This window comes from Prionailurus bengalensis, chromosome A1 (genome assembly GCF_016509475.1).
Source record: "Prionailurus bengalensis isolate Pbe53 chromosome A1, Fcat_Pben_1.1_paternal_pri, whole genome shotgun sequence".
In the NCBI taxonomy this organism is placed as follows: Eukaryota; Metazoa; Chordata; class Mammalia; order Carnivora; family Felidae; genus Prionailurus; species Prionailurus bengalensis.
The window spans coordinates 158,617,487-158,644,451 of record NC_057343.1 but is presented as its reverse complement, the minus strand read 5'-3'; the positions used below and the strand labels follow the sequence as shown (position 1 = coordinate 158,644,451).

General features: G+C 35.8%; 1 long non-coding RNA gene across 1 annotated transcript in view; it reads right to left on the bottom strand.

Annotated features, from left to right (window-relative positions):
- Nucleotides 1-585: 585 nt before the first annotated feature.
- LOC122491373 overlaps nt 586-26,965 on the bottom strand; it is a 55,927-nt gene continuing 29,547 nt past the window's right edge. Inside the window, exons 4-5 of the long non-coding RNA XR_006299343.1 lie at nt 7,038-7,232; nt 586-903 (exon numbers count right to left, since the gene is read on the bottom strand). This is a non-coding gene — a long non-coding RNA (uncharacterized LOC122491373). The remainder of the gene's footprint in view (nt 904-7,037; nt 7,233-26,965) is intronic.

The window sequence follows — 26,965 nt, the reverse complement described above, 5'->3', positions numbered from 1 at the left end:
CCTGTTCATGTTGGACAAGCATGGTTCTAAGAACCACCCTTAAACTTGGGAGGTTTCCTGAAGAAAACCAAAACATAGCGGTCCCCCATGCTTGGCTATGTATACATGGGGACCACTGTACTTAGATGCCTTTTCTATACTTCCCCCCCCCATGTTAAATATGTAGTTTTATCTGAACTACAGGCAAGGTCTCACGATTCTGCCTCAATTTTTTTCACAAATAAATTTTACGATAGAAATAAGATTTTTCTTGTTATATGAATCCATAATCTTTGACAATATTACACACATTTAGGCATTTCATTTCAACAGTGTTTAGGTTTAGACGTCCTGGTATAATTATACTTAATTAGATCATTCAAAGTAATTGAAAGTCAGTAATTCTTTTAAGATGAAGTAACATTTCCTAGAAAACTTTGCACAAACTTTAAAAACAAATTGAAGTGTGAAAAATGGAAAACGCTGACCAACAAAGTTCTTTAAATAATACCAGCTTGAAACAACTGAACAAGGATGCTCTTTAGGCACAAATCTTGTTTCCTGGATTCTATTAGAATCCTAAATACTGAGAGGCATCTATAATTTGTTTTAACTATTCTTTCATGTAGAAAAAGTTTCATCATGTCTACTAATTTTTCATCATAAAGTGTTTAGAAATTTATGAAAGCATGCAGTTATACTGACCAAGCTGTCTCCATTCCTTCTATGATACTAAAGTTAATGATTCTTAGTTGAGGGGCACCTGGGAGGCTCAGTCGAGCATCCAACTTCAGCTCAGACCATGATCTCATCGTCTGTGATCTCGAGCTCCACATCAGGCTCAATGATGTCAGCCTGTCACCGCAGAACTGGCTTCAGATCCTCTGTCCCCCTTTCTCTGCCGCTTCCCCACTTATGTTCTCTCTTATAAAAAAAAAGTTTAAAAACATCAAAAATAATCATCAAAAAATAAATTAAAAAACATTTAAAAAAATTATTCTTAGTTGAGCAATCTCACTACTCCCCTGCTCTGTATTAGATGATATACATCCTAGATCTGTGACAGTTTATATAAAGAAACAGGAAAAAAAAAATACTAGATTATAACAGAATAGGAACTGAAATTCTATTTTTTTAATGTTTATTTATTGAGAGAGAGAGACACACACACAGAATCCAAAGCAGGCTCCAGGAAGTTTAACCAACTGAGCCACCCAGGCGCCAACCCCCCCTTTCTTTTTCATTTTTTTAAAAGAGTGTGATGAACTCTGTGATGAAACATTAAAATGTCTTTTAAAACATTTTTTTAATATTTTTTTTTATTTATTTTTGAGAGAGAGACAGAGTGTGAGCAGCGGAGGAGCAGAGAGAGGGAGACACAGAATCTGAAGCAGACTCCAGGCTCTGAGCTGTCAGCACAGAGCCTGACTCAGAGCTCCAACTCTAACTCCATGAAATCATCACCTGAGCCGAAATCGGTCACCTAACTAACTGAGCCATAAAGGCACCCCCTAAAATTCTAATTCAGTTAAAATCTACATCGCAAAATTTTAAATATAAACTTATGACTAACCTTAGTATTATCTAGATTAACCACATTAATTATCTCTCTTTTGAAAACAGAATGTGAAAAAATGTAGCAATGGCACCAGAATAGAGGACTGATATTTATAACCATTGTCACTTTGGAGATGTATTCTAAGTCTGCCGCTTATTTTTATTAACATTTATTCTGCTTTGTTCTCAGTGCCCTAATGAAAAAGAGGATATACCTAATTTCCAAGCAGGTACTGGCTTAGAAGTGAATCTAAAAAATAATATTATTTCTGATATTGGAAACAATATTATTTCTAATAATGGTTAAATCAACCAGATCTGTTTATAAATATTACCCCCACCACTTTCCAGGTATGTGGCCAAATTAACCAACATTAGGCTTCAGTTTCTTCATATACAAAACAGGGATAGTAAGCTTACTCACTAAGTCATTGTAATAACAAAATTTTATACATATATATTTTAAAATAACTATACACACACACATGCTCAATAAATGGCAGTCTATTTTAGAAATTGTCTTTACTCAAAATCATTAAAGTTCTATTCTAAAAAAATGTATCTTCTTATTCAATATATTTAAAAAACTAGCATTTAAAATGTCTACTTAGGTTAAGGCTCACTGTAAAACATAAAGCACAAAAGTTTATTATGTAGAAGTTTTTTAGTGATAAGCAATAGAAATGGATTACAGTAGAAAATAAATTTCTGGGTATGGAATAGCCCCAGAAGCCTTGGAGAAGATCAGGAGTCAGACAGTTCAAGGGGTGCAAATAGCAGAAACTAATGACTTTTTCCCTTCTTCAGGATTTTGCTGCTACAATGATTCCATTCCAATTTTTTCAGTCATTTTGTCACTCAAGATTCAGAGAGAGTGATTAGGGGAGGACATCCTTTAAAGAGTTTTGTGCTCCCCTTGCAGAAGTGTTTTTTAACATCTTGCTTAAATGTTGCCACGTTGGGGAAATTATATAGTTTCAAGGCAAACTTGCCTTTTGTACGAGTCATGGGATTAACACATATGTTTAATACCAATGGGAGCAATGCAGAACAGTCATTTTTATTTACTTAATGACCCTTTTGCATTGCCTAAGGAATTGCACAAATAGAACTGCTTTAAGAACAGAATTGTGAGACGCCAGAGTGGCTGTTAGTCGAGTGTCCGACTCTTGATTTGGCTCAGGTCATGATCTCAGGATCATGGAATTGAAACCCGCTTGGGGTTCTCTGCCTTTCCCTGTTCATACACACACACACACTCTGAAAGAAAAGAAAAGAAAAGAAAAGAAAAGAAAAGAAAAGAAAAGAAAAGAAAAGAAAAGAAAAGAAAAGAAAAGAAAAGAAAAGAAAAGGAAAAGGAAAGGAAAGGAAAGGAAAGGAAAGGAAAGGAAAGGAAAGGAAAGGAAAGAAAAGAAAAGAAAAGAAAAGAAAAGAAAAGAAAAGGAAAGGAAAGAAAAGGAAAGAAAAGGAAAGAAAAGAAAAGAAAAGAAAAGAAAAGAAGAGGAAGACAAAAAAGAAAACAGAAAACAGAATTAAAACAGAATTGTATGTTCAACAATAATAACCACTGACATCCCTGGCACCATGTCTATGCTATTTAATCTAACCAAGTAATTTATACTTGGAAGAAAACAAATGAGGTCTGATTCCTACTTTGTTCTTTCGATTGTTTGCATTGGGCTTTCCTGGTTTATACTGCAAAATAGTTTTTCTGCATATTTTCCTTAGTAGCCTATATTGGGAAAAGTTCAATGTGTTCAACTTTATACTTTACAGATTTGTAAAAGCATGTTGGATGTTTACATATTTCCTGCATGACTTCAATGTACGAAATTATTCCTTACAAAATTCTCTCAGAGGAAAAGAAGGAATAGCAAGGGGATTATGTAGATAGATATCTATGTTTTCCACAGGAAAACAGGACAAAGTAAGCAACACAACATGGTACCAGCAGCTAAATCACCTGGAATAAATTTAAATAACTATCTCAGCTTTTATATTGGCCTTAGGATTTCTCAAAAGAAGATGCATGTGGTTTTACTTTCCATATAAAATGAATCTATGCTTTCTAAATTTTAATATAAATTTTTGCAACCTTAGGAAAGTGAGACATATTCCACCTTTTGTGGCTATGCTCACATAGTCTGTGATCCATCTAAAAAAACTTCTCAGTCTCTAACGTCAAAAAATTTAAGTTCTAGTCTTAATTCTGATTATGACTGAAGTAAATGCTTAGAGAGGACCTACTATTTTTATATCTTGTTTTCTTAGTCTTTACAATGGCAACAGACATACACTGGTGCCCCAAAACAAAGATTTATTGATTTATGATACTAATAACAAATGTAACATAACTACTAATTGTTTTAAATATGAATCATATATTTAAGAACTATGAAAGAAATGTCATCATAGTATATAAAAGTTAAACTGGAATTTATTACAACTGAAAATCTGCCTGCCAAGTTATAAAAAGGTCTGAGGAAGACTCTTCTCTTAGTAAAGGATGTATCATGTACTTTGAGATTAAATGACATGAGAAAATGTTAAAGAGAGATCTTACTTAAGAAACAAAATACAAATAGAGAAAGAGAAAAACAGATATGTGTCTTTTGGACCGATCACTTAATCAACCCATAAGATAACATTTTGACCTTAGAATCAGGGCTTATCTATAGTAAGGAACATGTTCCTTCCATTCCAACTGTACTCATTGGGGAATTGAATGGTTCTGAATTTTACTTGTCAATATTTTTCAGAAGCCCAGACCTGGAAGGACTGCAGCAGAAGTTAAACAGTTAAATGAAATCACCACGAATACGCTGACAGAGTGTTTCTCCCTTTCTCCCACTAAGGTTTTAAATCACCCAGGAAAATCTCTAATAATTGATAACACAGGGGACAACAATACTAAAATTCTAAGCTCCCTAAGTTAAGAATTAAAATAGAAAGGTAAAAGAAAACTTAGAAATAACGGTGGCTGCAGGGCACTGGGTAGCTTAGTCGGTTAAGTGTCCCACTTCGGCTCAGGTCACAATTTCACAGTTTATGGGTTTGAGCCTCACGTCAGGCTATGCGCTGACAGCTCAGAACCTGGAGCCTCCTTTAGATTCTGTTCTCCTCCTCTCCCTGCCCCTCCCATGCTCATGCACTCTGTCTCTCAATAATAAATAAACATTAAAAAAAAAAAAAAGGAAATAATGGTGGCTCCCAAACTTGAGAGAGTACAAAACCAGGAAGGTGAATGACATAGCTTCATGCAGGTATGACAGATATCATTTTGACAACCAAGATGTGGGTCCTGTGTGCATGTTACATAGTACAAGAAAAAATAAGTAAAACCTGGTGTCTGCCTTCAAAATGCTTATCAAGTTGGAGGGTAAAAAATATAAAGCTCACAATACGAGACAGAGTATGAGAAGTGTAATGTGTGGCTCAGATGCATATACAGCATAGAGCTCCCAACTTAGTTTCAAATTTCTAATTTGTTGTATACAAAGAATGAGTATTGCATTCTGGCAAGCTTTTGAGCTTTGGACTTAGACAAATGTATCAGGGTTCAACCAGAGAAAGACAACTGGTAGGAAATTCATATTAAAAGATTTATTGCAAAAAGCTGGCGAATGGCTAAGCAAGTCTGCAATCCACCAGACAGACCACCAGGGAGGGCAGGCTGGAAGTCTCAGGCAGCTGAAGCCACAGTCCACAGGCAGGATTTCTTCTTCAGGGAAGCTTAGCTTTGCTCTTCTGGCCTTACAACTGAGTGAGTTAGCCCCATGTAAATTATCTAGGATAATCTTCCTTACTTAAAGTCATCTGATTATGGACTTTAATCACATCTATAAAATACCTTCACAGCAACACCTACACTAGCGTTTCACTATTACAGTGGGGCCTATAGCCTAGCCAAGTTGACAGTTAACCTGAATTAAATTCCCAACACTATCACTTCCTAGCTATATGGCCTTGAGAAACATTCTAAATTTCTTTAAATCCTATTTCATCATTTGTAAAGATGTAGGAGTAACTGCTCATAGAATTCTTGTGAAGATTAAATAGGTCCATGTAAAGTGGATCTAGTAATGTGCTTGGCATATAGTAAATATTCAGTACATATTACTCAGTGCCATCATCATCCTCACTATCTGGGTCATACTGAGTCAACCCTTTTCTCTAAGCTTCAGTTTCTTCATCTGTAAAATAAGAATATTAATACCTATAATTCACAGGAGTGATATGAATATTAAATGAATATATATTAGAGGTGATATTTTAATTGTGGGAAAGCTTTGTTATCTACTTAGATTTCAGGCACTTTTACTCATTTTCCAAAACCTATTTTATTTTATTTTATTTTTTTTAATTTTTTTTTTAACATTTATTTATTTTTGAGACAGAGAGAGACAGAGCATGAACAGGGGAGGAGCAGAGAGAGAGGGAGACACAGAATCTGAAACAGGCTCCAGGCTCTGAGCTGTCAGCACAGAGCCCGATGTGGGGCTTGAACTCACGGACCGTGAGATCATGACCTGAGCCGAAGTCGGACGCTTAACTGACCAAGCCACCCAGGCGCCCCTCCAAAACCTATTTTAAAAAACACATTTTCTAAAAATGCAACCAATAATTATAACTTCAGAATTTTTTTAATTTTTATTTAACATTTATTATTGAGGGATAGAGACAGAGTGTGAGCGGGGCAGGGGCAAAGAGAGAGGCAGACACAGGATCCAAAGCACATTCCAGGCTCTGAGCTATCAGCACAGAGCTCAACGTAGGACTCGAAACCAGAAATCATATAACTGAATTTTTAAAGTGAGTCCAGGTCAGGGCCCCTGGGTGGCTCAGTCATTTAAGTATCTTAATTTTGGCTCAGGTCATGATCTCATGGTTCAGGAGTTTGAGGCCCACATCGGGCATTGGGCCCTATGCTGACAGTATGGAGCCTGCTTGGAATTCTCTCTCCTCCCTCTCTCTCTTTGCCCCTCCCCCACTCACATGCATGTGCACTCTCACAATAAATAAACTAAAATAAATAAATAAATAAATAAATACACACATACATACATAAATAAAGTGAGTCCAGTTGATAACGATTTCTTACATATCTTAATACATCTTCAGGTTTATAAGTGGAAATTCACCAGATTTCCATAGGTACAAATACACACACACACACACACACACACACACACATACACACACACAAATCATAAATTATTTTATATCATTTATATATTTATATATTTTATATTTATATATTATATATTTTTTTATATATATTAATATTTATATATTAATGAAAGCTATCATCAAAACAGGACATTCAGAAAAAATATTTTAGGATATTATACTAATATTAGTTTCATTATACTATTATTTTAAAAGTAATTTTAGAGAAGTTATGGTTTAGCTGTCTTAGCCTAGGTAAGTGTACATAAGTTAGAATCCTAGCTCCACTACTTTCCACTGAATGAAGAAATCAGGCAAGCCCCTCAGCTTACCTCCACATCAATCTCCTCATCTTTAAGATGAGGGCAGTGACAGTACCTCACAGAATGTTGTGAGCTTTAAGAAGCTGATACCTATAAAATGCTGGGAACTTCCTGGTATATAGGCATCAGCTATCTGAAAATATCATTTCATGTCCTCCTGGAATGTCAGTGGGATGGCTTCCTGTGTGAAATATTATACTGGTCCTGCAGATTAAAGGAAAATGCTGTTAGATATTTACAATATCTCTTACCAATACAAATATTTTTGTTCCTCTATGAAGGACACTGGCAGTAGCTATTCCATCTGTATACATCTTTTTCTTGAGAATTTATCCCACAGATACACTTACATTGCAGTAAAATATAGAAAACAAGTGACCATCAATAGGAGACTGTATTCTCTTTTATTATGATATACGATACAGCTGTAAAAAGGAATAAGGAAGCTTTCTATACACGGATACACAAATATATCTAAGATATATCAGATGAAAAAAGCAAAGCATAAAACTGTATAAAATGGTAGGAATGGGAGCCAAGATTATATATGCATGTCTAACTGCATTTACATAAAGAAACTTGAGAAGGATACAAAAGAAACCAATAAAGTGGGCAACTTGCAGTGGTGGGACATTGGATGGGACCCAGGTGAGTAGGGAACAGAGCATGGAGCAAAACATTTCACTGTATGCCTTTTTATATTTTTATTATTGAGCCATGTGAATGTGTTTTCTATTTCAAAATACATCTTGATAGAAGTCAATGGTACCTGTTGTATCAGTTAGGCATCCCAAAAATGCTGTGTCACAGACAACACCAAGACTTAACAAGTATTTATTTTTGAAGATCTACAGGTCAGCTAAGCTGATCCAAGCTGGACTCCATCTAGAGGCTCTGCTTCTCAGATCTGTAAGTCTGCTCCCCATGTATCTAATTCTCCTTGAACCAGCAGAAACAGAAGCACAAGATGACTAGTGGAGGAATATAAGGCCTCTTAAGTCTTAGGCTGAAAAATGACACAACTGCTGCCCATATGTCATTAGCCAAAGCAAGTTAAAGATTGAGGAAGTACACTCTGCCCACAATGAAGCCATGACAGGAGTGCAGATGCAGAGAGAGGCCAATGATTCAATCTGTCCCACCTGTTGGCAACTACAGACATCCTGAATGTTCTAAAACGAGCACTATGAATCACAAGTCTAAGGAGTAGCAAAGAGCAGGCAAAACTTTTGGGCAGCTTGAACACTCTATGAGTGTCTTGTCTCGTCTTGACGATTATGTCATCACTGTCCATGTGGATCATGAATGAAATGGAATGGGATGGAATGGAAGGCAAACTTATGAACTCACAGGACCAGCAAAGACTTTGGACCACACTTTAGCCCAACACATTTTACAGATTAGGCAAGTGAGGCCTGGATAAATAAAGTACAGTAAAGAACAGTCATAAAAATCTTAAGTGGTATATCAAAGAATTTGTTAAATACAGAATCTGCTAGATTGATTAAAGTTCCTTAGAGTCCAGGTGATGGGGTGAGCCAGGAAATAAAGAGGGAAAACTGCAGTGACATTAACTACAAACAGCACCCATAATGATAAATCAGAACACATTTCATGCATACAAAGGAATTATTATTTAGAGATATATGTAAAACAGACATTAATAATAGTGTATATTAAATTTTTATTTTGAAAATATTAGATTTTTTTTAATTTAAACGATTTCAAGAGTATAAAAAAGTAAATCCCTGTTCTTTACCAGACACCCAATCCATCCTTCCCCCAGAGCAAAATACTGTTAGTAGTTTATGTATTTCTCCATAAATGTACTATGCATTATTGGTTTATAAAGAGAAAAACACAAGGCATTTGCATCTTAAGTATGCATTTCCGAAGACCTGGCATAATTTAATACTTATTTTCCCAAAGGACTGTTAAAGTATAATGAGTATTATTTTTTTAACCAGTTCAAGTGACAATGGCATTAAAAACAATTTATAATTCACTAGTCCTACTAGTTTGAAAAGCTATGCAATTCTTAATTAATTCTTTTTAATTTGGGGAAACTCACAATATATATGGAAATATATATATGAAAACACAATTTATATGGAAATGCAAAGGACATAGAATAGCTAACAGTTAAGGAGAACAAAGCTGGCAGAGTCACACTACCTAACTTTTGAGACTTACAGTATAGGTACAGTCTTTAAAGACAATATGCTTCAGTGTAGCATGGGTATAACGATAGGTAAATAGTTTAATGGAACAGACTACGCATATTCTTGACCATCTCCTCACACCAATAATTGGGACTGAGCAGCCAATTCACTACAATGACTAAATCTTTTCCGTGTTTATCCATGTCAGCCTCACCCTCATTTTGTCCAGCTGATGATTTGGAGCAAATATAGGACTTTACATTTATCACTACTACATTTTATCTTATTAGTTGTTGCTCTTCTTTTTAGCCAAGTTTTTTCTGGATTTTGACTCTGTAATATATTCTAATATATTCTCTATCTCTTCAAGCTTCTTACTGTCTGTGAATTTGGTAATCATGTTATTTAGCACTCTTTCAGTTACAGTTAGTAAGGACTCAATTAAAACTGACTTAAGCCAAAGAGGAAATGTACTGGCTCACATGATCAAAAAGTCCAGGGGATATTCAGATACAAACTGGATCCAGGTAAAAAATAAGCTCAGCTGGGTACTCTCACTCTCTCAGCATCATTTTCCTCTTTATGGAAATCAGCCTTTGTCCCAATGATCTCAGTAAGACTTAAACCTATCTCTCATTTGCCTAAAATGAGTCATAGGTCCATCTCAGAACCAATCAGTGTGGTTAGGAGATATATTTCCTCATCTGAATATCACATTCATTCCTGGAGCTATGGATGAAGTAAGCCTTCCTTCAATTACATGGACTGAGGAGTGAAAATGGGGAAAAGTAACTTCCCAGGGAAAACAAGGCACTGTCATCAGGTTGTAGGAGAAAGGATACCATAGAAAGGAAAAATAAGATCTTTATATTACAGTTCTCATCTAGGTTGTTGACAAAAAATGCTGGGCAGGGCCAAAGGAAAGGATAAATAAAATGCTTACAACATATCATCTCCAAAAATAATCTATTTTTGTATTTTGTTTTAAAATATGCTGCCAGGAAAAATAAGAGGTATTAGGTCTGAAGGAAATAGGAGAATTATCACCTCCATATGCTCAATACTGATTAAAGTTTAATTGCCCTATCCTATTTATATTGAAGCCAAAAAGTGGAGAAGTTGGAAAAGGCCTATGTCTTAGACAGCCAGGCTGCTGCCATAGGCTGATCTGTGGCTTAAACAACAGGTATTTATGTCTCACAGTTCTGGAAGCTGAGAAGCCTAAGATCAAGGTGTCAGCAGATTCTATTTTTCTTGAGTGCTCTCTTACTGGCTTGTATACAGCAGCCTGAGAAATGTGTGTTCATGGACAGAGGCTTTTCCTAACTGTGTGTTCATGGACAGAGAAAGAGCTCTCGTACCTTTTTATTTTTTTATAAGGATATTAATTCCATCATGGGAGCCCCACATGTATAACTTCATCTAAACCTGAATATCTCCCCAAATCCCCACCTCCAAATACTATCATATTTGATATGATAGTATCATATCAAATGATATGAAGGTAGGGCTTCAACATATCAATTTTGATGGGTCATAAACATTCTGTCTAAGCAGTCTGCAAGAGATCTGTAACCAAGTTCGAAAGTCAGTGGAACAGCCAAAGAAAAGAGGTTTATCTGGCCATTATTCACATAATGAAAATCAACAGAACCAAGGTAGTCAATCCAATATTATACCCAGAAATAGCATTACTTTTAGAGAAGCTTAATCTGCAAGTACACATAAGAATATTCTCTGTACCACCTCCAACAAATCTCACTTGGACCAGGAACGAGTATTAAAGCCAATGAATCAGGAAAAAAGCCTCAAAAAGTACTACTAAACTCAAATGTCCCATAGGCAGGAAGTCAAAGCACAAGAAATTACACTTAATGGAAGCAAACTGGTCAATTAATTGAAGAATATGACACCAAAACCACCTCTTAAAATCCACAAGAATATCTGATAATTATGTGATTGAAGGAAACTGGAAATGCAAGATACAAAATGGGTGATGCCAAAAAGAAAAGAAAATTATAGGTTATTATACCAATTAGGGCTTTTAAAATATGTTTTAGCTGAGATATTTAGCTATTGCAGTGCTTTCATTTTCATTTGCTGGATCTACAGAGAGAAAACAAGTATGAGAGGAGTTTCCTACAATGTCTAGCTCTTAGCATATAAAAAGGGATTTTAAAAGTATAGGAAGTATGAAGGAGATTAGTAAACCTGCACTAAAACATGCTAAAGACCTCCATCCAAACACTATATGCCCATCATGGTTTTGCTTCAGGGTCAATCTCACTGTCCTGGAGTTTACACTTTCATGTTTAGTGCCTGTTATGATGACAGCAATAGGAGATGCCACTATCTTTGGTGCCCCAGGGTAAAGTTATACCCCTAACCCTGGCATCAGATGGCTTGATTTCTAAGTCTCAGTCTACCACTAGATCAGCAGATAAGTCACTTAATTCCTATGAAACTGAACTACCATTTAGCCAGATTGATGGAGATGAAAATGGGGTGCAATAATGCCCAACAATGAATAGTGCAACATTTTGGAGATGTGGCCTAGCCAGATATGCTCATTGACCACCCAAGACCTAACTAGTCCTGCCCAACTTCTAATGTGGTCTGCTCTTACTGGTTTAAGATGCTTAAATGGGGGTGAAGAGGTTAAACAGGGGTATTCATTCATTATATAAAAAATCGTAAGTTGAAGGGGTGCCTGGGTGGCTCAGTTGGTTAATCGTCCAATTCTTGGTTTACACTCAGGTCATGATCTCACAGTTGTGTGAGTTTGAGCCCCACGTCTGGCTCTGCACTGAAAGCACAGAGCCTGCTGAGATTATCTCTCCCTCTGTCTCTACCCCAACTCTGCTCACCCTGTCTCGGACTCTCTCAAAATAAATAAATAAACTTAAAAAATTTTTTTTAACATTTATTTATTTTTGAGAGACAGAGTGAGACACAGAGCATGAGTGGGGAAGGGCAGAGAGAGGGGGGTACACAGAATCCAAAGCAGACTCCAGGCTCTGAGCTGTCAGCATAGAGACTGATGCAGGGCTCAAACTCATGGACCACAAGGTCATGACCTGAGCTGAAGTCGGCCGCCCAACCGACTAAGCCACCCAGGTGCCCTGAAATAAATAAACTTAAAAAAAAATTTTTTTAAGTTATAAGTTGCCATGAAAAAGAGTAAATTGACTGGTAATGGTGAATATTCAAAATATAGGACAAATATGTATAGATAAGATTTATTAACAAAAATGCAATATTTTTATTTTAATACCTTGTTTTGAAAATAAGCAATGAAATTGATTTTATTTTTTGTATATTTGATGTTTATTAATTTTATTATACTATAGCTAGTATATTATATAGTATGCATTATAGTGTACTTTCTTTCTTTCATCTTTCCTGCTTCTGCAGTTCAATTTTTAAGACTTTAGTTTTTAGAGTAACAGTTTTAGATTTACAGAAAAATTGTAAAGATGAGTTCCCATATGCCCTACACCCAGTTACTCCTATTATTAATACCTTTAGTTTGTTTCAGTTTGAACTACTTCTATTTCCACTTATTATTTTTAATCAACATAACTGATATACTGGATAATGTGATCAAATAGTACTAAAAAGCTGATAATCATTCATCAGTCCTAGCTGCATTCTTCCCTGTAAGTAACCATTTTTATCTGTTTAACTATCTCTTCTAGTTATTTAAACTCTAAATAATATATTTATAACTAAATACCTTAAACTAGCAATATTAGAAATTTTGATAATTTTTTTTCCGAATGCTCCATCATATTGATCACATACCCATCAACATTAATTGCTCAGCAGTCTAATGTAATCAAATAATCCATTCACGTCATTTCTTCCCCCTTATTTCCATTATGGAACTTCTATCCTCTTGCTACAGTCAGCTACTTGTGGCTCTCTAGGCTCAATGCAAAGCTGAAATTTCTTTCACCAATTTCCTGTGTTGGATACCCTGGTCCTCGGGCCTTGGGACTTTTTTTTGTTTTTCTTGGGTTGCACCTTCATTTTGTTGGAATAAATCTTCTAGTCACTTCCTAAGAAAAACTTAAAGGAGGTAATTCTTACAAATTTTATTTACCAAAAACTGTCTCTATTCTACCCTCATGATTTATTGGCTGAATCTACAATTCTAGGTTGAAAACCAGTTTTTCCTCAGAGTTTTAGTGGCATTGCTTTACTGCTTTCTATCCTCCAAAATTTCTGCTGAGATGTACTGTGCCATTCTATTAGCTATTGTACATGACGTGGCCTTCCAGCATTTTCTTTTTAATTCCAGGGTGCTGAAATTTTTAAAAATTTTTTTAACATTTGTTTTTTGAGAGACAGAGAGAGACAGAGCATGAGTGTGGGAAGGGCAGAGAGAGAGGGAGACACAGAATCTGAAGCAGGCTTCAAGCTCTTAGCTGTCAATGCAGAGCCTGATGCGGGCCTTGAACTCACAAACCACAAGATCATGACCCGAGCCAAAGTCAGATGCTCAACCGACTGAGCCATCCAGGTGCCCCTTAGGGTGTTGAATTTTATGAAGGCTTCCTTTACAAGTGTCTCTTTTCATTCATTGTGCACTCAGTGGGTCTTTCAAACTGGAGTTACATAGTTTAGCATCTTAGTCTTTGCTTTTTATCTGCTAAAATGGTGTTGAATCTCTCATCTACTCATGACTCAATTCCCACATTTCACTGGAAGTCCTTGGAAGTAATATTTTAAGTATATAGTCAACTCAATTATAAACTCTAATGGCCTATATAATGACTTGGGAATATGGCCTAAAACTTTGGAAGGTATAACATTTCAAACCAAATAATAAAACTACTTAAAGAAAATGCAATTGCCTGAGTTGAAGTTATCCAGTTTTCTCATCTCCCTCCACATATACTTACCCAGATAGGACTGGCTGGATAAACAATGAAACATTTATATAAAAGAACATCATGTGATTATTGCTGCTGTTTAAACCACTTGACAGTTAGTGGGAGACATCATGCCTTTTACCACTACATATTTCAGTGTGTATTTCCCAGGAACCAGTCATTCACATAATGCTTCTAATTTTATGAACTGTAGACTCAAAGAACAAGATATGTACTTACTAAAATTAAGCATATATATAGGAATTCTGTATATAATGTATCTACACTGGACATAGTCCAAAAAAGGTTGAATGATAACAATATAGCAGGGTTTTTTTGATTTGATTTCACCTCATCTTTCATCCTGTGATACAGGCCCCATAAAGCTCTAGAGCATGGCAACACAGCATGAGCAGCCAACATCCAGAACGTTTTCTAAAACCAAAATCAACTTACATTTCATTACTCATCTTTGATATGCAAAGAAGTCTAATGTGCTATATTTAAATGTTGATTTGCTCTGTATGTATGCCACCCCTTTTTCTTACTCTATTTTAAAAGCTAGAGGTGTCCTAATTTGTGAATATGAGAAAGAAAAAAAAAAAGATTACTGTATTTGGACTTGCTATTTAAAATGTCTCAATGTAATTCTCTCCTTCATATGTGTTTTGGAATTTTCCCTTATCAGAAAGCTAATCAGGGTCAAGATCTGAGAATTAAAAGGAAAGGAAATGTGGTTTACTGGAAACTTATAACTGTGGTCACTTAAAAACTCTTTTCTAGTCTTTAAGTAAGGATTTGAAACCAATTCCATCCAAATAATTTTGTTTAATTCCAGGTAATCAAATGCCATCAACACATCGAAATTATCTGAGAACTACCACTTCTTAAATAATCTCTCTCAACTAATATACTTGTGATTTTTATTATGAACTAAACATAGTTTTTGCAAGCAATTACAATGGGAATATTTACAAAAACTTGGTAAGATTTGAAAATTAATTTTAAGAACTGATGCTGCCAATTCAGTAAAAAGACATTTTATAACCATAAGTAAGAACAAGAAATAATGAGTTGAATAGATCTCTAGAATATTCGAGATGGTTTCGTAGATAAATACATGTTGTAATACAATTAGCAGCAGCTATGTGTTTTTGTGGCAAATGAAAGCCAGTGCTCCTCTCACTTAAGAGTGCTTAGTAACACCTTACCAAATGTAGTGGACATCTGTTGTTTGTGTCTTCCTGGCATCCACTAGGGACCTGCTCCTCTTTCACCCCATGTGGATCTGGAGAACTTATTAATCAGAGGCCTTTACTCTGACCTGGCTTCATGAGCTGGGACAGCTCCTGGGCTAGTCATTCTTTATACAGTAAAACCTTGACTGAAAGTAACTTGTTCTGCAAGTGTTCCACAAGATGAGCAAACATTTCTAATAAATTTTAACTTGATAAATGAGTGATGTCTTGCAATATGAGTAGTACGTGACACCAAATCACATGATCACAAGTCAGTCAGTCAACAGTTCTCTCTCACTGCAGGATCGTGGCGATCATCTCCTATGCTCCAATGCTTGGTCTCAGGCTGCCATGTTTGGCAGAAATCAGTGACTTTTCAGAACATTGGAAGGTGCTCACCACTGACACTACTGTATTTTTTATCATTTCAAAGCACCTATGGACAGTCCTTTCCTTTTCCATATAAGAGGAAGCTTAGGAATACTTTGCTTCATTCTAGGCAGGCTGCCTGCAGATGTAGATAGACTCTTTTCTCTGCTGCCTTATTGCCAGTTATATTAAATACAGTATATGATAAGACTTCATTAATACTGTACTGTAGTCAACATCCATGTGAGTATATACAATGGCCCTATGCAGAAAAAGGTTGAAAAGAAAGGCAATAGGAAGAAGATGATTATGGTGGAAGTTAAGAAGGAAATCATCAAGAAGTATAAACAAGGTATGTGAGTGGCCGAAATTGCAAGATTTTATGAGAAGTCTACGTCAGCATCTCATCTGTAGAGGAGGAGGAGGAAAAAAAGGTGGAAGAATCCTTCACTTCAAATGAGATTAGGGAGATGTGTAAAATGTGGGAAACAGTGCAAAATTATGTAAAAAAGCACCACCTGAATAAGGTGATAGCAGTGCGAGCGACGAATCTGTTTAAAGCAATGCGATGCCATTTCCACGAAATCCTCAAAAGGAGGCAAAAGTAAGTGTCATTGGATAGGTTCCTTGTTAAAGCTGAACAAAAAGAAAAATATTCCATTGAGCCAATAGATAGCAGTGATCCTGTTAGCGATAGTAAAAGTCCTCCTACAAAATAACCCTCTTCTGTCTGGTCTCTCTCAGCCATGAAGATTTTCAAAGGTTAGTGCCAGTTCGTTTGTTTATTTTTCTTTATATTTTATATTTTCTTTATTATCTTGTATTATATTACAATATTGTAATCATTTTTATCTGAATATTTTTGGGTTGTGGAATGAATCATCTTAGTTTCCATTATTTCTTATGGGGAAATTTGCTTTGATATACAAATGCTTTGGATTACAAGCGTTTCCAGAACGAATTATGCTCACAAACCAAGGTTTTACTGTACCTTCCACTGTTCACAGATTAGTACAAGGGGATGAACATATGACCCAAGCAGGACGAATCAGAGTCCCATGATGAAAGGTAATATATGGACACCAAAGAATCTCTCTTCCTCTGACTTTGACTTAAAAAGAACAGAGGAGTCTGGAGGTGCCAGTGGTCATCACTGACTACCATACACACAAAATCTGCTATAGAATAATGCCGATACCTAGAAGAATGCTGAATTGAGTGAGAAAAATCAAGAGAGCCAAGAATTCTGTTGAGTCCCTAGACTCAGCTGTGCTAAGGCCAGTTCCACACTGAGACTTTCCAGTTAAGAGAGACAACGAATTCTCTTTCTTGCTTGAGTAAATTTGAGTTGAATTTCCATCTGTTGCAACCAAGCATCCTGACTAATAGACCAAGACAAGGCCTTTTCAAAACACAATGTATGGTTAAGGCTTACCTAAGTACACTTGAACTATGGTTGCCCCTAAATGGTACATCTGCCAAGACTATAAAGCTATATGAATGGAATGGAATGTTAGCTTAATTTTTTTATAACTTTGCAAACCATTCCACTACTCACATACAAGCAGCCCCAGACTATTTACTGTCAAAAGGAGAAAATATACATGTGTGTGGCAGTAAACAGGGGAGGATTTCAGGGTAAACTCAAGCCAAGCACAGCACCCACAGTCTGAAAAATGTTTCAGATCAGAGGTTTCCTGTCTGTACATTACACAAAAGACTATTAGATTAGGTTCAAGTCTGAAGGTGATGTAGTTCTAAAAGAAACTTCACGAAATGTATTAGAGAATATAACTCAGAACCTGAAAGAAAGTCTTAAAAACAGGGGCATGATTTATAGTTGATTTATATCACATTCATGTTCTTGCAATACATTAAAAACATACTTCTTAACAAAATGTCATACTATAGTTTTGCTTTTTAGGAAAACCTGAAATGTAAAAAAAAAAAAATCCATTATAATCTTAAATACAATAAAGTGAATTATATACCCAATATCTGCCAAGTTATATACCTTTCCCCATTACTATTCTTAAGGAAGTAAGTATACCTTTTTTACCACAACATGAAGAAATCCCACTGTACAAAGGTAGGCTGCAGCTGTATAGGCTGGAAGTCCTCTGTCACATGTCTAACATGTGAATTCTCTCCTGCATAGCACATTGTGAAAGCTGATCTTTGGAGTAATTTTCCTTTTTCTTTGTCTTCCCCAGTTAACTCCCTGGTCAGAAGAGCTATGCATTTCTAGACCAAGGGAATTGTAGAACTAACATAAAATGTGGAACATATTATCTTTTAATGATTTGTTTTCTCATCTCTCTCTATAAAAGCATCTGTCTCCTTTGTCTTACCTTTTCTTAATAGTGCCTCACAATGCCTGGCACAAAATGAGTACTCAATAAATGCTGACTAAATGAACAAATAGAACATTCCAAAGTAAAGAGCTTGAAAATGAACTGCCATTTTAAACTGGGAGCAAATTGAAGGTCTCAGAAGTTAGGTGATGTTCCAAAAACATAAAGCCATTTAGTCCCAGAGTAAGTCTCTTGATTCCTAATCTAATGTTCATCCACCAAACCAGAGTTTTCAAGCATTTGTCTAAAATAATGCCCACATGGGAGACATGTTCTCAGGGTATAACCTGAGATATGATGAATTCTAAGGTAGCACTATACCCTCCATTCTAAGAATATCAAGTGTTTTAAAAAAATGGATTTAAAGTCTTTATTAATCATAAGTTTTTAGAAATAAACCTTAAAACAGATGGCAACAAACTAGTGTGTTAAGAGACCAAAGATGATGAAATCATTACACTATACTAGGCTAATATGTATAGGTCTTTTCTCTGAGGACACCACCTCCTTGATTTTATCTCAGAAGTCACCAGATCTTCAGTTGGTGTGTTCCTCCATTCTACACTCCTTGACTATGTTACACTCCCTACACTTGACTTGGAATTGGAAATTATATAATTCATTTTGTATCACCAGTGCCTACCCTAAAACCAAGCACTCAATAGAGGTCAGTTTATAAGACAAGTGAGGGGGCACCTAGGTGGCTCAATCAGTTAAGCCTCTGACTCTTGATTTTGGCTCAGGTCATGATCTCATCATCATGAGATCAAGCCTCTTGTTGGGCTTCATGCTGAGCATGGAGCCTGCTTGGGATTCTCTCTCCCTCTCCCTCTGCCTTCCCCCCACCCCAGCTCTCCCCCCAACAAAAAATAAAATAAAATCTTTAAGACAAGTGAGGACAACTAGCTATCCATATGCCCAGTGATGAACTTAGACCCTCACCTCACACCATATATAAAAATTAACTCAATGGATCAAAGATTTAAATGTAAGAGTTAAAAAGCAAGAAAATATAGGAGGAAATCTCTGAGACCTTAAGTAAGGGAAAATTTTTTTAGATATGACACCAAAAACATTCCATAAAAGAAAAAAATTGATAAATTGGACTTTATCAAACTTTAAAATTTCTGTGCTACACAAGACAACTTTAATAAAATAAAAAAGGCAAGCAACAGACTATGAGAAAATATTTGCAAAACAGGTATCTGCTGAAGAATTTATATCCAAAATATACAAATAACTCTTACAACTCAATAATAAAAATACAACCCAATTTATTTTTATTTTTATTAATGTTTATCTTGAGAGAGAGAGAGAGAAAGCATGAGTGAGTGCAGGGGAAGGGGTGAGAGAGAGAGAGAGAGAGAGAGAGAGAGAGAGAGAGAGAATCCCCACTGACAGCACCAACCCTGACTTGGGGCTGCATCTCAGGGACAGTGAGATCATGACCTGAGCAGAGATCAAGGGTCAGACACTTAACTGACTGAGCCACCCAGGTGCCCAAGATAACCAAATTTAAAAGTGGGCAAAAATATATGAGCTGATATTTCACTATAAAGAAGATATGCAAATGATTCATGGCAAATAAAGATACGAAAAGATGTTCAACATCTATAGTCATTAGGAAAATGTAAATTAAAATGAGATACCATTCCGTACCCATTAGAATGGTTGGAACAAGTAAGACAGACAATAGCAAATGTTGGTAAGGAAGTGGAGAAATTGGGACCCCATCATACGTTGCTAGTGACAATAAAATATGAACACTTTAAAAAGAAGTTTCGAAGTTTCTCAAAAAACTAAACACAAAACTACCAAATGGCCTAGCAATTCCACTCCAAGATATCTACACAAGAAAAAGTATAACATATGCCTACACCATGACTGGTAGAGAAATTTTCATTGCAGAATATCAGAAATGTTGTAATAGTCCCAAGCTGAAAACAACCTGAATGTCAATTAACCAGTAAATGGGTATAGTAAGTATGGTATGTCCATAAATGGAATACTCTTTGACAATAAAAAGGAAGGAACTACCAACACATGCCGCATCACAGATGAACCTCAAAAACATTTTGCAATGAGAAAGAAGCCAGACACAAGTGACCACATATTGTATGATTCCATTTATATGAATGAAGTATCCAGAAAAGGCAAATTTATAGACATAAAACAGATTGGTAGCTGCCTGGGCCTGGGAGTGGGAATGGGAATAACTATAAATGTCTATAAGGGATATTGTTGGGAAAATGAAAATGCTCTAAAAGTGATTTACGGTGATGACTGCACCACTCAGTAAAGTTACTAATAATCATTGAATTGTACACTTGAAATGGATGGATTTAATTATATGTAAGATACATTTCACCAAGTTGTTTTAAAAAGGAAAAGTGAACGAATCATTGCCTCACTTATACCTCTTGCAAAGATCCTTCTCTTCATTGTCTATTTAGTATTCCACTCTATGGGTATACCACCAATTTCCAGAAACTTTCTACTCCCTTATCTTTAAAATTCTTACCCTCCCTCCCCCTCCCAACTCCTCCCTCTAACAAATACTCTCTCAAAACCTCTTAGTACATTTTAGCATGTTCGTCCCAGTCCTTCCATTCACAGCAGGAAAACAGGGCTCTTTGCCAACAGCTCATTCACACTTTTATGGAGTCCTTATTCAGTCCAGTTACCTTGCCATCAGGATGCTAACAGTCTGACAGAAGAGATAGAGAATTCACAGAAATAACTACAAAATAGAGGTTCCTGGCCAGATCTTACTGAATGCAGATGGGGAAAACCAAACAAGACTTTGTATAAGAGAAGCCATCCAAAGGAGACAAGGCATGACAGTCAGAATCCCTATAAGTAGAAATAAGCACTACAAGGCTTCTGGGGGGATCAGGGCCAGTGGTGAGTATACCCATTCTGAGAGATTTCAGCTTCAGGTCTTTGTTCCTGATCTTTCTCTTCTCTCCTCAAACCATGTTCACCTGCTGTTGGCTCTGTTATCATGCCTAACTACTCAAACTCAGGCAGGCAAAGAGCCAAAGCTGAAGAAATAAATGAGCTTACATCTGAGCCCTGTGATTATCTCCACATCATCATCAATACATAATTGGGTCTTAGAAGGTACGATTTCACAAATGCTGTTTTTCTCAAACTTTTCTCTTGATACCCTGAGATACTGTCAGAGAGGGGAGGGCTAGAAGAGCAGTAGGAGGGAAATTCCTTCTAGAACTAAAGCATTCAAGCTCTGGAAGAAGACATCTTGTTTAGCAATAAACATATCAGACATATGGGTACAATTGCCCCTGATAAATACATGAGTCAAAAATTAGTATGTAGAACCTTATATTTGACTATGCATTAAAAATGAATCCTGGATTTAGTGGGAAACCCACTGAACCAGTAGTGTGACTGTTAGAGAACCTGTTGAATCACTGTGTGGAAAAATATTATTCAATTTGCTTCTTTAGTTCCAAAGCATTCTGAGATTTTGAGCTACATATGTATGTAAAGTGCAACTGTTTTCAATATCCATGTCCTTTATTATTCATCATACAATAAAAAAAATCAGCCATTAAGCAAATACTTACAGAATACCATGAGTCAGGCACTGAGCTAATGTTGATGAATGAGGGTAAATACAGATTTAAAAAAATGTGTAAGGAGTTCAACTATAGTCCAATGTCTATAAAAATATGTTCTGTGGACCACTTGCATCTGAATCACCTAAAAAGATATTCAAATGCAGACTGCTGTGCTCCTCATCAAACCAAATGAATCAGAATCTCTGTGGGTAGAGAAATACACATCTTAACAAGCTCTACCTGTGACTGTTAACATACACTGAAGTTTAAGTAAATCATTGCTATGCTAAATCCCACAGAAACTCACTCATATCACAAACAAGTGTAATACAGTAGAAAAGTAGATGTCTCCATTAGATTCAGTGGTGATTATGTGCCAGAATCCTCTTGTATAATAGTCTCAGTACTGCTAATTTGTACATGAGCTTTTAGAATAAGGTCTCCAAAAAAGCTACTATAAAATTATAAATATTATGAAATTAATTATCACTGTTAAAATAAGGAGAAAAAGAGGATGAGACTGACCCACTAGAGTCAAGAAAAATTGTTTGAGCTGGATCTTAAGGCTACAGCTTTAAGCTGGGCCAGCCAGTTTGGAGGTTTTGTCTTAGGATTCTGTCAGTACCACACTCAAAAACTGGATGAATGAAATTGGAGCTACAACTGATCCTAAAAAGGTTTGGCTTCTGCCATCCACTCCACAGCCGGCAAAATGATGTGTTGTGACCAGCTTGTTTCCTTCCACAGCTCACCTCTGAGGCAAGGTCTTCCTTAGCTATCAAATTGGTAATACTTAGGTCACATATCTAAACATTAGCTACAAGGGAGACTGGGAAAAGTAAGTTTTTGTTTTTGTTTATAACTACCTTCCGGAAGTAAAATGCACAATGCAGGAAACTATCAAAACATGTAATGGATGGCCAGCGCATATTAAGCTGCTATGATATCATATTCCTACTACACAGTCCATCTCCAGAACCTAGTCTTTTAACCATTCTGCCATAATGCTTCTTACTATGGCCAGGGGGGCAGGGGTAAGCAATCATCTCATTGACCAGAGCTGGGTCATGCATAGAAATTAGGTTACCTTACTTGTTCCAGCTGCTATAACACAAAAACCATAAACTGAGTGGCTTATAAACAACAAAAATTTTATTTGTCACAGTCTGAAAGCTGACAGGTCCAAGATCAAAGCACCAGTAGATTCTGTGTCTGATGAGAGTGCACTTCATGGTACATAGACTATGTCTTTTTGCTGTTTCCTCACATGGCTGAGAGATCTCTCTGTGGTATCTTTTATAAAGGCACTAATTCCATGGAGCCCTCATGACCTAATTACTCCCCAAGGCCCTGCCTCCTAATAAAAATGGTTTATTCATGGTCAGTGTAAGAGTCAACAATATAAAGAATATTTTCAACTTCCTTTAGTCCTTTAGGAAATATCGTCCAGTGTGGTATTTAGTGTTCTGATGTGAAGATTTTCACAAATAATTATTCTTTCCTGATTGTAAAAAAAAGTGTAGTCTTCAGACAGGCAAATACTCTTCCACTTATGACACAATAAAAAGTATAGAGCACATGAAGTTTTCATTTTTGTATTATCTATCAAGAACTTTAAAGATAGATTAGTGCTCAATTGCAATAATTACTATGAGCTGGTTTCTAGATACAATTTTTTTCCTTTATTATTTGGTTCATATTCTTTTGATAGTGTATTGTTAATTTCAAAGCTTCAAATTCTTTTTTTAAATTTATATTCCTATTGGTCGAATTTAAAATAAAAGTCACTCACCTTATATGTAGTTTGGTAAGTTTTCATAACTGTATGTAATTATGTAGCCATCACCACAATTAAGTTAGAGAATATTTCTTATCACCCTAAAAAATTTCTTCTTTTCAGCTGATCCTCTCTCAGCCTCAAGCAACTAGTGGTCTACTTTCTGTTACTATAGTTTTACCTTTCCTAGAATTTCATATGAATAGAATCATACAGAATATAATTTTGTGACTTCTTTCACTTAGCATAAGGTTTTTAAAATTCTTCCATGCTGTTTTGTATCAGTATTTTGTTCCTTTTTTATTGCCTATTAGAATTTCATGGTATGGTTATATCACTACCAGGGATATCATGACACAATCTTTATCCATTAACCGTTGATGAATAATTGGATCATTTCATTTGAGGATACTATGAATAATGTGGCTATAAATAATCACATACAAGCCTTTGTATGAACATATATTTTCGTTTCTCTTGGATAAATACCTACAAAGCAGCAATGCTGGGTCCTATGGTAAGTATATGCTTACTGCCTAAGACAGAGCCAATTTGTCTTCCAGAGTAGAACTGAACCATTTTGCAATTCCACCTACAATGTATGAGAGTTCTTGTTGCTCCACATCTCTGTCAGCACTTGTTGCCAGGCTGTTTAACCTTAGCCTTTCTAATGAGTGTGTTGTGGTATCTCATTATGATTTTAATTTGCATTTCCCTGATGAATAGTAACATTGAGCATCTTTTTATGTACTTATTGGCCATATTTATATGCTCTTTTTTTTAACTAATTTACTTATTTTGAGAAAGACAGAGACCGTGTGAGCAGGGGAGGGGCAGAGAGAGGGGGAGAGAGAAAGAATCCCAAGCAGGCCCCTAGCTGCCAGTTGCAGAGCCCAACACAGGACTCAAACCCATAAACTGTGAGATCATGACCTGAGTCAAAACCAAGAGTTGGACACTTAACCGACTGAGCCACCCAAGTGCCCCTATACTCTCTTTCTTAAATTATCTGTTCAAATCCTTTGTCTAGTTCTTATTAGGTTGTTTGTTTTCTTATTATTGGTCATAAGAGTTATCTTTATATTCTGAATCTGAGCCTTTTGTCAGGTATTTGTTACAAATACCTTCTCTCATCCTGTAGTGCCTTTTCATTTTCTTAACTGTATCTTTTGCAGAGCAAAAGTTTTAATTTTTACTTATAATTTGCATTTATTTTTATTTCAGCATTTATTTAGTTTCTTTTATGATTAATGATTTCTATATCTATTTAAGAAAGCTTTGATTAACCTAAGCTTTCTCAAACTCTGTACTATTGATATTTTGAACTTGGTAATTTTTTTGTTGTAGGGAGCCATCCTGTTCATTGTAGAATATTCATTTGCATGCCTGGACTCTACTTAGATACCAACAGCATGTTCCTCACCCCACTCCAGTTGTGGTAATCAAAAACATCTCCAGACAATGCCAAATGTCCCTTGAAGAATCAAATTGCCCTCAGTTGAGAACCACTGGCCTAAACTAATGCCACAAAAAATTTGTTTTTTTTTTTTGGTAGGAGTTTTATAGCTTTAAACTCTTAAATTTGGGTCTATAGTCCATATCAAGTTAATTTCTATATAAGGGTGAGGTAAGGATCAAAGTTCATTTTTTTTTCCATAGAGATATTCAGTTGTTTTAGCACCTTTGTGGAAAAGACAATCCTTTAGTGCCTAAGTGCCTTTCACCTGGGCACTTAATTTGAAAATCATTATAAACTGGGATATATTCTAAGCTCTCTATTATGTTCCATTTCCATATGTCTACCCTAAGCCAATACCACACACTCCTGATTATTGTAGGTTTATAATAAGTCTTAAAATTAGGTACTATAAATACTTTATTCTTTTTCAAAATTATTTTGGCCATTCTAGGTTCCCTGCTTTTCCATACTTTTTAGAATAAGCTTGTCAATTTATTTTTTCTTTAAAAAACTTTTTTTTAAGTTTATTTAATTTTGAGAATGAGAGAGAGAGCATGAGCAGGGTAAGTGGCAAAGAGAGAGGAAAGAGAATCCCAAGGAGGCTCTGCTGTCAGCACAGAGCCAGATGCAGGGCTCAAACTCACAAACTATGAGATCATGACCTGAGTCAAAATCAAGTGAGACCCTTAACTGACTGGACCACCCAGGAACCCCACTTTAATAAACGTTTTATTTTGGAATCACTTTAGATTTGCAGAAAACGTGCAAAGAGAGTCCTCATATACTGCTCACTTAGTTTCTGTTTCCCCCAATGTTACCATTGTACATTATTGTGGTACATCTCTCTAAACTAAGAAACCAACATTGGCACATTGCTATTAATTAAACAGATGATTTAAGTTGGATTTCACCAGTTTTTTCTTCCAGGACCCAGTCTAGAATACTATATTGCGTTTAACCATCATGTATTCTCTCTCTCCTCTAGACTATGATAGCGCTTAGACTTTCTTTGCTTTTCATGCATGACTTTTCAGTTATTTTGTAAAATGTCCCCTAATTTGGTTTATGTGATGTTTTTCTCATGATTAGGCTGTACTCATGGGTTTTCAGAAAGAATGCCCCAGAGGTTAAATATACTTCTCACTACATAATGTCAGGAGATACCTGCTATCTACATGGAATCACTAATAAGGTTAACCTTGAAGTCAATTTCCTTTTTTAAAAGCCGGTTAGTTCTCTAAAAATAAATAGTAAGTAAGTAAAAACTTTTAAAAAGGGGGGTGCCTGAGTGGTTCAGTCGGTTAAGCGCCCAACTCTTGATTTCAGCTCAGGTCATGATCTCAGTTTTGTGAATTTGAGCCCTGCATCTAGCTCTGCGCTGTCAGCACAGACCTTGTTTGAGATCTCCCTCTCTCTCTGCCTTTCTCAAAAAATAAAAAATAAATAAAAATAATGAAAATAAAAACTTTAAAAGCTGGCTAGGATCTTGACCAGGATTGTAATGACTCTATGTATCAATTCTGGAAGAATTGTCATCTTACCAACTTACAGTTTTCCAACCTATAAATATTGTTTGTCTTTCTACTTATTTAAGTCTTCTTTAATCTCCTTCACCTCCTCCAAGCATGGATTTCTCACCAAGATCTGTCTGCTTCTGTCCATTCTCCTGCCCCTTCAAGTACCTACTTTTTATTATTATATGTTATAATATAATATAATTATACATGTTCCAGAGTATATAGTTATTACCTGGAAAAAGCTAGTTTAATAAGATCTAATTCAGCCACTAAAAGCAAAATATACTAGTGCCTCAGATACTTTTTAAGGTAGACAGGGAAAAATAATTTGTATTATTATTTTTAAAATACCATCAGACTAGAATCTAAATCACCATCTGTGCTAAGCCAACCTGAAATCTTAAAGTTCACCAACAATTAGCAGCGGTCTATAATCTTGAAACAGAGTATTTCTTTGTGCCAAATGAATTTGACTATACGAAATTATGACCTCCTATTTGGTTATAATTTCAAACTCTAAAAGATACAAACACGAGAGAATCATATTAAAATCATAGTAAAATTGTTCATTGCTATCCACGATGCTATAAAGTAGGCATA